This window comes from Schistocerca gregaria, chromosome 4, assembly GCF_023897955.1.
Source record: "Schistocerca gregaria isolate iqSchGreg1 chromosome 4, iqSchGreg1.2, whole genome shotgun sequence".
NCBI lineage: Eukaryota > Metazoa > Arthropoda > Insecta > Orthoptera > Acrididae > Schistocerca > Schistocerca gregaria.
The window spans coordinates 785,265,117-785,277,873 of NC_064923.1; the positions used below are offsets into that span (position 1 = coordinate 785,265,117).

Genomic DNA, 12,757 nt, shown 5'->3' on the forward strand with positions numbered 1-12,757 from the left:
TGTGTTCATTTTGACCTCAGTTCGTTCCCAAAGGATTCAACTCCCGAGCTGACCTATCGCTGCAAATTTCTCGAACTTCTTTCACAACTTGCCGATAGTGTATTTTTGTACGCTGATGGTTCCAAGTCCGCCCACGGTGTTTGCTGTGCTTTTGTCATCAGGGATGATAAGTTTCAATACCGGCTTCTTGGTCAGTGCACAATTTTTACCACAGAGCATTTTGCCCTCTCTCAGGCTGTTCACTACATCCAGAGTCACCAGCTTACTCGCTGTGTGTTATGCTCTGATTCCCTTGGTGCCCTTCAGGGTCTGGATAATCCAGATCCAGTCCACACCATTGTTCGACGGATCCAGGACTGCCTCCATTTGTTCCTGGATGGGGGAGCCCAAGTGATATTCACGTGGGTTCCTGGCCATGTTGGTGTGCCTAGGAATGATGCTGGTGATGCTGCAGCCAAGGCCGCAGTCCATCTTCGTCAGCCTTCCTCCTACTCTGTTTCCTTGCAAGATATTCGTAATTTTCTATATCGGGGTGTCACGTCACTTTGGCATGACCATTGGTGCTCCCCTCATGGGAACAAACTCGGAGAAGTCAAACCTCTACCAAAAGCTTTGTCGACTTCCTCCCGGTCATCTTGCTGTGAGGAAGTAAGGTTAGCTCGGTGGCGAATAAGACTCTGCAACTTTAGTCACCGCTACCTGTTGAGTGATGACCGTGCATCGAGCTGTCCTTTCTGTAGCCTACCATTAACAGTCAGACATTTCCTGATCCTCTGCCCCTATTTTAACCACTTACGTCCTAGGGTCGGGCTGCCGCTCGCTTTGCCAGACATTTTAGCAGATGACGAGCGAGCTGTGGCTTGTATTTCAAGTTTCTTTAAACGTAGTAATATGACAAAAGAGATTTGATTTCTACCTGGTGGCTCTGGTGTCCTTTCGACATGCTTTAGATACTCTTCTCTAATGTCTTGAGATTTCGTGGTCCCAGCATTCTATGGTTCTATTCTGACTGCTTATGACCTTAGATTTTTTTGCGCCCTAAACCCCACACAGACCCCCGCCCCCTCCCCCCCAAAAAAAAATTTAAAAAAAAGGCACCTTATCCCTATTCAGTTGATTCTCCTATCACATCCTGCCGCTGCTTGTAGTATGGCTTCAGCTGCCACAGATTGGGTCGTGCATGCAGAGAGAGAAGGAGAAAGAGAAAGAGAGAGAGAGAGAGAGAGAGAGAGAGAGAGAGAGAGAGAGAGAGAGAGAGAGAGAGAGAGACAATTTTTGACAAGGGTCTTATTGTCCAAAAGCTTAATAGTGACATCTTTTTGTTGTGCCTATATGCGACTCAGCATCTCTGCTATATGGTGAGTAGCAACTATCCTTTTCATAATACTGTTGTATTCCATTCCGGGTTTTCCATTGTTTGAATGTTCTGTTCTTAAAGTGTAACTTCTTCTCTATCGACTCTGCCTCGTGAGTAAGCATGGTGAGTTGTAGGTGTGTTGGAAACTTGACTATCCAAGAAGTCCTTAATGCAACATCTCGTGTTGCAGAATGATCACATCAAGTAGTGTCCATCGCTGGTGCCACAGCTGGGATGATGTCCTTTCAGCAAGATGTTCATCATAGATTGCTTGTTTGTTGTTGTTCTGGGTGTATGACAAGTGCTCGAGCGAGGCAAATTTTTCTGCTTCTGTTTTTTTCTTTTTCAGGTGGTGTGAAAATGACATTACTGATGATGTTGGCATGCTCTACTAAGTGGCAAATTAGTTTCGTAAATTGAGAGTTATCATCAAAGAGTCCCAGTGAAATAAACCCACTTTCTGCTGTTGTGAGCCAAAGTGCAGATTTTTCCAGCCAGAACAGCGGCAGCTTGGATTGTGTCCAGAGTCTCTAAAGTAAAGTTGTTATTGCAACGATGCTGCCATGGGAAACGTTATAATTTATGAATTACCATGGAGCAGTTATGTCATGGTTACTTATCTGATAATCACACCTGGGTAGTGTGTGGCCTTTTACACTCCACCATACAGGTCTGTCGTATTTCCTAATTACAGTCGCAATGCGGTTGGCACAGGAGTCACATAATTGTTCAAATTTAAAGTAACCTGCCCTGCTGAAGCATAAACTGATGTAAAATGATGCACTTGGTGCCAGATCTTTTACAAAATCCGATTGTGGATTCTTTGATGATAACCATTGTTGTGGCATGCTGGAGCATGTGTGAATTTGAGAAGCCAACATCCATGGTCACATTTAATTCGTGTTTGAGTCTGGTTGACAGGTATTACACTAATGGTGAACATTACTCGTACTAGCCTGCAAGGCATTCTGTCAAGGGACTGTCAATGTAGTGAAATCAATACTAAATAGCTGCATTGTTACTGCATATTTTCACAATACAGAATGGAAAATCTTCCTGTTGCCTTATGCAGTTGTTGCAGGTCACCAGTGTGCTAGCATTCCCTGTTAGGTGCAAGGATCATACCAATAACAGAGACAACACACTGATAAGACGGTACTGCAGAATGAGATTTTCACTCTGCAGCGGAGTGTGTGCTGATATGAAACTTCCTGGCAGATTAAAACTGTGTGCCGGACTGAGACTCGAACTCAGGGCTTTGGCTTTCGCAGGCAAGTGCTCTACCATCTGAGCCACCCAAGCACGACTCAAGCCCCGTCCTCCTCACCTCAGTGTTACTGTGGCTCACATATCACTGTTGTCCACATCTTGCTGAACTGCCCTCTTGTGGGTGCTCTGGAGCGGACTTTTAAAGTTCCCTACCTTCGGTGTTGGGTAACAATGCCTCAAAATTAGATTTAGTACTATGTTTCATTCGTGGGGGATTATTTTTATCGTACCATCTTGGGGTGGACATTTGACCTTCTCTCAGAGGTTGCAAACCTCCCTCGATTTTAACTCTCTCACTTTCTTTGCATTTGTTTGTCTTAGTGGTTGTCTTTTCCCTACATGTGTTCATCTCACGTTGTCTCTATGGGGTGGACATTTTAATGTGTTGCAGAGTGGCTGGCTCATCATCTTTTATTATTGTGATCAGCCAGTCCAGACCATATGCTCTATGGTTTTAATACCTTCTTCCACTTTTCCTTGTGGTTTATGTTTTCCCTGTCTTTTTGTTCATTCCATTCATTACCTTTTTAGGTGTTATATTGGGTGGCTTTGTACCTTGAGCCTTCGTTGCATCAGGAAAAAGGGAATGATGACCCTGTAGTTTGGTCCCTTTATACCCCAACCAACCAACGAACCTACCTTTGTACTGACAAAGCTAGGAGAGGGAGGGGGTTACATTATTTAACTACTGTATCTGTGTGTACTCAAGCTACGATAAGGTGCTGTATTTACCCTGTTCATTTTGTGAGTGGGACATGGCAGAAACAACTGTTGAAGGAGAAGAGGGGAAAAAAAAGCTTAAAATCTACAATTTCTCTGATTTGCTCATTATGGTAATTTCACGATGCGAATGTGTGCAGAAGTAATGTGTTGACAGACTGTTCTTGGAACGTTTGTTCACAGAATTTTTAACAGTAAAACTCTGTGATCCACAGTGCATTTCCTGTAGTGTCTACAGATGGAGTTCATTGAGCTTCTCTGTAATGCTGTTTGCTTACTAAATGCAAAATGCACCACTCTTTGTTGGATCTTGTCTCTCTTGCCTATTAATCTACATCTAAGTCCATACCCCCCCCCCCCACCCCCTCCCCTCCCCAGGGGGCTCTCATTTCTTTTGTAAGTTGGTACTAGGCACCCATGAGGCCACGAGCTATTGGGGCCTGTTCTTCCTTCCTGGGCTGCAGTTCCTTCCCTGTGTCCCTCCCTCCCTCCCCATCCTCGTTTCTTCCCCACTGCATCACTTCCCCCTCTCTTCATGTTTTTATTTGTCGACCTGGCTATCCACTGGATTTTCTGTATTTCTTGTGGTTTTGTTTTAATTGCCTTTCCTCTTTCATCCTTTTTGGCATTTTTGGTCCCCTATGGAGGTTGACCCCCACTGCTAAATTTTCTGTCTGTAGTGTTAGCAATTTTTGGAAGGACATACTCCCTAGCATCTATGGCACGGATTCCTCCTCCTCCCCCCACCCCCTTTGTGACCCTCTTCCTTCCCCACTGTAGTCCCTCTGCCCTTCTAGGTCACCAGCACGTGTAGTGAGTGTGTGGTAGGGTGTTATGTACCCATCTGGTTGAGCCTCCTAACAACACAGGGATCACGCTTCTGATACATGAGCTGTTGCCGCCCCATGTATGCGTAGGAGTGGTTGCTCATGATTCCAGAGCAACGGAACTCCTAGAAATGGCCACCCTGCCAGACGACCATTGCTGTGGCTGGGTGGCGCCCACGAGTAGAGCCCCTGATCGGAGCGGTTGGTGTCAGGGCAGATGCTTTGCGCATGATGCGTATCGAGCTCCAAAAAATTTGTCTGTTCTCGTACAGCTGTCTCTTCAAGTGGTAGCAGATCGTTGAATACTGCTTCTTATGATCCTGTGGACTTCCTTCTCTGGCTACACCCTGGGAGGAGGTCCAGGCTCGTCGGCTTGGAGTGAAACACTTTCCCTGCTACCTGGTCTGTACTGGAATGGACAGCTGCCACAAAGCTGCTATCTTTTGTGGAAAATATTGAAGACAAGGTTAGCAAAGTGGAGTCTCTCGATAAGATTTGGTTGGGTTCCCTGTGGATCAGTTTTTCTGCCATCCAATCTGCAGCTCTTTGTGCTTATGATCAAGTTGGTGATGTCCTAGTGTCTATTACATGGCACCATTATCTGCAAATGGCCCTGCAAGTCATTTTTCATAGGGACCTCATCCTTCAAACTGATGAGGAGCTCTGGGCTAATCTGGACGACAGATCATTAATTTTGCTTGATGTGTGCATAACGGTCGTAAAGACGACTGCACTAATATTGATACCTTTATTCTATCTTTCGAGGAAATACCCTCCCCAAAAAGGGCAAGGTTATATGATATTGATGTGATGTGATGTCCCACTAATCGTGGTTGACATTCAGTGCTTGCATTTCGGTCATGTCTTTCCGATGTACGGGACCGTCTATGTGGTGACTGTGGACACCAACTCCATGAGGGGAGCCCCTGTGTTCCTCCGCCCATATGTGTAAATTGTCATGACCATCACTCTCCACACTCACCACATTACCTGGGTTACAAGAAAGAAAAGGAACTGCAAGAATGTAAGTCGCTGGATCTTCTATCTTACACTGATGCTCATCAGAAATATGATTGACTCCACCCTGTGTCAATGACTTCCACTTTTGCGTCTGTTACTTCCCTTCCCCCCCCCCCCCCCCCCCCCTCCTCTCCCACTCCCATGTAGTTCCCCTACCCTACCCTCCGAGTGCCACTCCACCTCCCCTGCCAAAGATGTGCCCTCCTCCTTGAGAACCAACTGGTAATGGGGCTCCCTCCTGGGACTCCTCTCCCAGTGTCTCTTAGGCTGGAAGCTTGCTACCACAACTCAGCCAGGGGACCCACAGTCTGCACGCTCCAAGATCATCCACTGTCTTTTGGTTATGTATCTTGCAGAAGCCTGCTCTCCCTCTGTGCCCTGCCCCCCTTAATCTGTGAAAGAGGAGGAGGAGGAGAAGCAGCAGCACAGGTCCAAGAACAAGTCTCCCCACTCCCTCCAGAACCCCTGGAGGTGCCATTCCCTCCCCCCCCCCCCTCCCCCTTGAAACCGTAGTCTGATGTATTATTTATTAATGTCACCCCATTGTCATTTGTGACGTGATTGGCTCCAACTCATTCACACATGGACTCCATGATTATTCATTGGAACTGTCAGGGATATTACCATCACCTCCCTGAGGTGCAGTCCCTTGCTGCTTTTTCCTTGGCAGCTTGTGTTGTTCTCCAGGAATCTCATTTTACTGATGCTTACTAGCTGTCCGTTTGTGGGTTCCGTGCTTTCTGTTGGAACCATGTCGGCCCTTTGAGGGGTTCCGGTGGTGTGTGTGTGTGCTTTGGTCCTAATGGATATTGTCAGTACACACTTCCCACTTCTTACCACATTAGAAGTATTTGCCAATTGGGTCTACTCGGACACTGCCATCATTGTTTGCAATCTGTGTGTCCCTCCTGACAGGCCACTTACATCTGCTGCCCTAACTGCCCTCTTTCAACAACTACCCCCCCCCCCCCTCCCTTTTTCCTTCTAGGGGATTTTAATGCCCATCACCCTTTGAGGGGTAGTGCTTCTTCATCTAGCCAGAGGCTCCTTATTGACCAATTTCTTGCAGATCACAACCTGTGCCTTCTTAATAGTGATTCCCCTACCCACTTTAGAGCTGCATATGGCACTTTCACTCTCTTCCCCTCCTCATCTCCTTTCCTTACACTGGTTGCCACTTGATGACCTCTTTAGTAGTGACCACTTCCCGTTGATTCGTTTCCTTCCCATGTCCTGATGACCAGGTTTCCTTGTTGGGATTTCCACCATGATGATTGGCCTCTATATATCTCTCCTAGGTTTTGTTGCTGCCCTCTTTGTCAGGATGTATTGATGTTGTCCGTGATCTGTCTGATGAGATAATACATGCTGCCAGCATTGATGTTCCACACTTAATGGGCCCTGTTCACCATCAGCCAGTTCCAGGGTGGGTCACGGCTATTGCCATCGCCATCCGTGAGTGTCATCTCGCCTTGCAACATTTTAAGCAGCACCTGTCCTCTGCTGGTCTTATCAGCTTTAAATGTCTTTGCGCCAAAGCCCATTACTTAATAAAAGAGAGCAAACAGTTGTATTGGAAATGGTTTGTCTCCTCTCTAGGTTCTTATGCCACTGAGTTATGGGTGTGGACTACACTTCACATCCTCCAAGGTTATCAGCAGCAGTCCTCCATTTCGGACCTTGCCACATTTTGTGACAGCATCAGTGTCAGCCTCCTATACAGCTGCCTCCCTCCTCTGGAAATAGCAGGCTGAAGCTTCCCACATAAATTTTACCCCTTTTCAGGTGGAATACTACAGTGAACCTTTTACTGAATGGGAACTTCTTCTGGCTCTCTTGTCTTATCACAATTCAGGCTGTGGCCCCGATTCAGTTCATAACCAATTGTTCAACATCTCAGTCCTCCACAATGCCAATATCTCCTCCAGGTGCTTAACCATACCTGGCTCCAAGGCATTTTCCCTTCTCAATGAAGAGATAGTATTGTGGTTCCCATCCTTAAGCCTAGCGAGCATCCATCGTCCCTTTCTCAGTTACCGGCCCATAAGCATGACAAATGTTCCCTGCCAGGTACTAGAACAGATGGTGGTTCTTCGGCTCAGTTGAGTCCTTTAATCTCAGGACCTTTTTACTCCTTAACAGTGCAGCTTTTGGGATGGGGCAGTCTGATCAATCACCTGCTTTGATTGGAAACTGCAGTTTGGCAGGCCCTTTCTTGGCACTGTTTTCAGTTATCTTCCCATAAGTCGAGGGTATGTATGTCTGTTGCCACACTATGGCCAATCTGGAGCTCTACCTCAATGCCCAAGATTTGATCTTAGTCATCCAGTAATTCTGCTCTCCCCATTTCCACCCATCCACGCTCCTGTTCTTTCCTCTTCCTGGAGCCCTAATGCCCCTTTTCCCTCTTTGTTTGCACATTATCCCTTCCCCTTGACTGGACTAGGCTGTTTGTATTAGTCCTCCTTTGATTTCTGCCATCCTAGATCATAGGACTGATGACCTCGCTGTTTGGTCCCCTCCTCCAAATCGGCAAACCATCTAAGTCTGTATCCTGCAAGTCACCTTACAGTTTATGGCAGAAGGTTCATCATGTACCATTATCAAGAACATGGTGGCATATGAGACATATTGCGAAAGCAACAGCCAAATAAAATTTTTGTTGTTCTAAACTTAGCCATTCACAATATCCAATGACGGAAAAAGGTCAAAACACCAAAAAATAATTAATGTAGAGTAATGGAATTTCGGGAATGTGTATTGAAGTTTTTAACATTGTAAGATCACAGGTTAATGTAAATGCAAGATGGCCACTGCAAGTGTGAAATGCTGATACTTTAATCACCGGCGTAATTGGCAGAATGTTGAATCCTAGCATGCAAACATGTACGCATTGTTTTGCGCAGGTTCCAGCTTGGGTAGCCAGTTCATGCACAGTTAATGCTGGTTGTGCACGGCACTGGAGTTTTTATATGATGATGTCCCATTTGTGGTCACTTGGAGACAGATCTGGTGATCGAGCAGGCCAAAGTGACGTGTCAACACTGAAGAGTATGTCGGGTTACAACAGTGGTAGATGAGCGGGTGTTATCTAGTTGGGAAACACGCCCTAGAGTGATGTTCATGAATGGCAGCACAGCAGGTTGAATCTCCAGGCTGGAATACAGATTTGCGGTCGGAGTGAGTGGCATAGCCACGAGAGAGCTCCTGCTGAGAATACAAAATCACACCCAAGGCCACAACTCCAGGTGTAGGTCCAGTGTGCCTAGCACACAGACAGGTTAGTTGCAAACCTTCAAATGGCGTCGTCCTAATCAACACATTCAAATGGCGTCGTCCTAATCAACACATGGTCATCACTAGCACTGAAGCAGAGACATCTTTTATCAGGAAGGTTGGCTCAGAGCAGTCCTTCAAATAACCTATTTGTAACAGTTCATTGTCTCCCTGTGGTGACAACAGTTACTCACATTGATGCTGTAGGTGCAGTACACTGTGCCACAGCCATACACTGAACACGATGGTATTTCCTCTCCGTATTGCCACGTTGCCATCCACAGTCCGGTCTTCTTGCGACCTTACATTCTCATGACCACAACTGTCAGTAATCATATACAGTGGCAACATTCCTGCTTGGTCTTTCTGCCATATCACAGAAGGAACATCCTGCTTCTCATAGCACTGTGTGTGTGTGTGTGTGTGTGTGTGTGTGTGTGTGTGTGTGTGTGTGTGTGTGTGTGTGAGTGAGGGAGGGGGGGGGGGCAAGATAGTCTAGTTTCCACTTTCAGCTTTAACTAATTATTATTTTATTTTTTGTTTATTTATTTATTTATTTTTTCAAAGTTTGATAGTAATACAGGTAATATGGAGAGAGGGTACCTTAGATATTTCTTTAGCCGTGGTGGTGACAGGAGAAACTCGCACAAAAGTTAAGGAAACGTGTAAGCTTTTGTAGCCAGGGATGAAGGAATAGGACTGGTGAGGTTTAGGAAATCGGCAGAGTTATATTATTGCTGTCTGCACAGGTTGTAAGCAATAACTTCAGTTTGGTTTCTGCCATGTAAAAGCTTGTGTCGATTGTCATGCTCTGGCATGGTTATGCCTATAAGATTCTTCTGGCTCTTCTGGTAATGCGCTGATGGTAATTGCTGTAGTCAAAATGTCGGTCAGCAATAAATTACATATTCTGTGAATTACTGCTGTCCTTTACGTTTGAGTTACAGAAAAGTTGCGTAGAATCCTGTGTCAGAGGAGACTTAACCAGATGGGACGGGAAAGAAATACTGGTTGTTGGAGTTTGTGCTGGATGAGATTTGAAAACCCGAGAACTTAAATGTGGAAGATAGGCTAATAAGCAAGAGTGAAATAAGGTAAGAAGCAATCAGTAATGTCTCTTGCTTCCACCTTAAAGCTTGCAGGTTTTTAAATCCCATCTAGTGCAGTCTCAAACACTGAGTCTTTCCTTCTCATCCCATCCAGTAACTATCCTCTGGCCCCTGGGTTCTGGATGACTTTTCCATAACTCTCTTTTTCCTAAACATCACCAACACTGTTCCTTCATACCTCTTCCTTCCTCTTCAACACTTGTGCTAGGAGGGGACCAGACTGGCTTCAAAAATTTGTACATTTCCTTGACTGTTTGCCTGTGCCATGGTGTGCTGATTAATTTTTTTTATTTATCCAGTTATATAATATTTTCCATTATTGATTATTTTTATTGGTATATTATCCATGATGTATGACAGTTTCCTGCCATGCTCACAACAAGACAACTACTGCCGAAAACTTTCTGCAGTAGCCAGAGAGTTATGGCAGAATCTTCACACACTCTCTTAACTGCAGTGCCCTGAGAGAGACACAGGGCTAACATATTTGATACTTGATCTGTTATCTACCCTCAGGGGGCTCACAGTTCTTTCATGAGTTCGTGCATGACACACTCGGGGCCCCAGGCTATTGCAGCCAGTTCTTCCTTCCCTAGCTGCATTTACTTCTCCCTGCACACCCCCTCCTTATCCCCACTTCTTCTCTGTAACCCCCTCCTTCCCCTCTCTCTGTTTTGATTTAAATTGATTTGACTGTCCACCTGGTTCCCTGTATTGCTTGCAATTTTGTCCTTTCTCTCTGTTATCTTTCATCCTTTTTGGCGTTTAGGCCCCCACTTGAGGTTTGACCCTCCACTTCTAAATTTTCTCTTTTTGGTGTGAGCCATATGGGGAAGAACTTCCTCCCTAGTGTCTACGGTGTGGATCATCTCCCCCTTTCCTTCCCCACCATAGCCCCTCTCCACCCTGCTAGGTCACCAGCACGTGTAGTCAGTCCGTGTGCGACAGTTATTTACCCAAGTGGCTGTGAGCCCCTTGACTACACAGGGATCATACTACTGATACCTGAGCTGTTCCCTTGGAGCGCACCATCGGAGACACCGGTAATCATGGGGGATACTTTCGCAATTTTTTCCTCATCTTCTGCTTTGTCAGCTAACAAGCGTAAGTTCAATGAGTCTCAGCCACAGACAGTTGTTCCATCGTTGCCACAGTTCCTTGTTGTTTCTCGGTCTGACGAAGGTCACGACTTCTCCACGGTCAACCCTTTCATCATTCAGAAACGTGTCAATGCAATAGCAGGTCCTGTAAAGTCTTGTTCCAGATTACGAAATGGCACCTTGTTGTTAGAAACAGACAGTGCCCTCCAGACAGAAAAATTTCTGCATTCTTCGCTGCTACATGCCTTCCCTGTCCGGGTGGAACCGCACCGTACTTTAAATTCATCACGTGGGGTCGTTTATACATGCTCCCTCTATGGATTGTCCGACGAGGAAATTCGACACTACTTGTCTGACCAGGGCGTAACGGCTATTCATAGAATCATGAAAAGGGTTGACACGAACATCATTCGAACCCGTACTGTCTTCTTGACATTTGACAAAGTTCAACTCCCATTGAAAATCAAAGTGGGCTATGAGATAATGTGTTATGTATGGCAAGGATGCCCATGAGGGTGCTTGTCCACCTCCATCCCCTCGTTGCATCCACTGTATGGATGACAACGCTGCTTCCTCTCGAGATTGCCCCATTTTTAAAGACAAAAAGCTCATTCAGGAAATCAGAGTGAAGTAAAAGGTGTTGATCTTTGCTGCTCGAAAATTATTCGCCAGTCAACAGCCCACCGTGCCTCAGACAGGAAAATACAGCACTGTCCTTGCCTCTCTCGGCCAACAAAGGAGGTGGCCACACAGACTTGTGACCTCACCTTTAGTGCCACGGTCGTCAGATCGGCCAGTGCAAAGATCGCCCGTTCAATCTCCCCACTTTTGCCTGCCCACTCTATGGCCCACCCTTCATTGGGTTCTGCTAAATCTTGAGCCCACAAGGCAGACACAAAGACTTCGAAAAAAGAGCATATTTGTGAAGATTTTTTACATACCCCAACTTCACAACCATCGGTTCCTCCTTCATCTAAACATCATGTTTCCAAGAAGGCTAATAAGGAACCCAGTTCATACCCTTCTCCGCCAAGGTGTGTCTCATCTACAGCACTACCTGGCAGTAATCGCCCTCGGCCATCTTCTGTGTCGCCGAGGCGCACTGCTGGCGGCCGATCAACCGGCCGATCGCTGGTGGCAGGAGCTACTCCTGAACAACCTATGGATCAGGATCTTCTGCCTTCAGCTGAATGCCATTCCATACTGTCTGTCGGAAGCTCTGAGCAGTCGTTGAGTTGAGGGCAACCTTGGTCACATTCCTCCATTTTCTGTTCACCCTTTGTCCATTATCCACTGGAATATCCGTGGCATTTGAGCCAGTCGGGATGAATTGTCGATCCTCTTTAAGATTCTACTCGCTGGTCATCTTCTGTCTTCAGGAAACAAAGCTGCGTCCCCACGACAGCTTTGTTCTCCCCCATTTTCAGTCCGTCTGATTTGATTTCCCCCTGTTGAAGGCACTCCAGCACATGGAGGACTCATGATTCTTCTCCATGATAATCTCCATTATCGCCCGATCCCCTTAAACACTTCCTTCGAAGCTGTCGTTGTCAGTCTTTTTCTTTATGGATATACCTTTTCTCTTTCTACTGTATACATTCCATCGTCCACACCAATGGCATGAGCTGATCTGCTTCGTCTTCTTGGTCAGCTTCCACCCCCCTATTTGCTGGTTGGGGACTTCAATGCCCACCACCCGCTTTGGGGATCTCCGCGCCGTTGTCCGCGAGGCATCCTATTGACAGCTTCCACCAAGTGGATCTTGTTGGCCTCAACACTGGGGAACCTACAATTTTGTCTGCCTCCATGACAACTTTCTCTCATTTGGACCTTTCGGTCGGTACTGTTCCTCTAGCTCGGTGCTTTGAATGGTTCGCCCTTGATGATACACACTTAAGTGACCAGTTTCCGTGTGTCCTTAGACTGCAGCCTCAACTGCCATATATGCGTCTGCGACGCTGGAAGTTTGCCCAAGCCGATTGGACACTTTTTTCGTCTCTTGCGACATTCGATGACAGTCACTTTCCTAGTGTTGACGATGAGGTCACTCATATTACAGACGTTATTCTTACAGCTGTG

The 12,757-nt window shown here is 46.2% G+C and overlaps 1 protein-coding gene across 2 annotated transcripts in view; it reads left to right on the top strand.

The window, feature by feature from the left end:
- The window catches only part of LOC126267435 (evolutionarily conserved signaling intermediate in Toll pathway, mitochondrial), a 104,510-nt gene that overhangs the window by 24,241 nt on the left and 67,512 nt on the right, over positions 1 to 12,757 (top strand). The gene's annotated exons all lie outside the window — the stretch shown is intronic.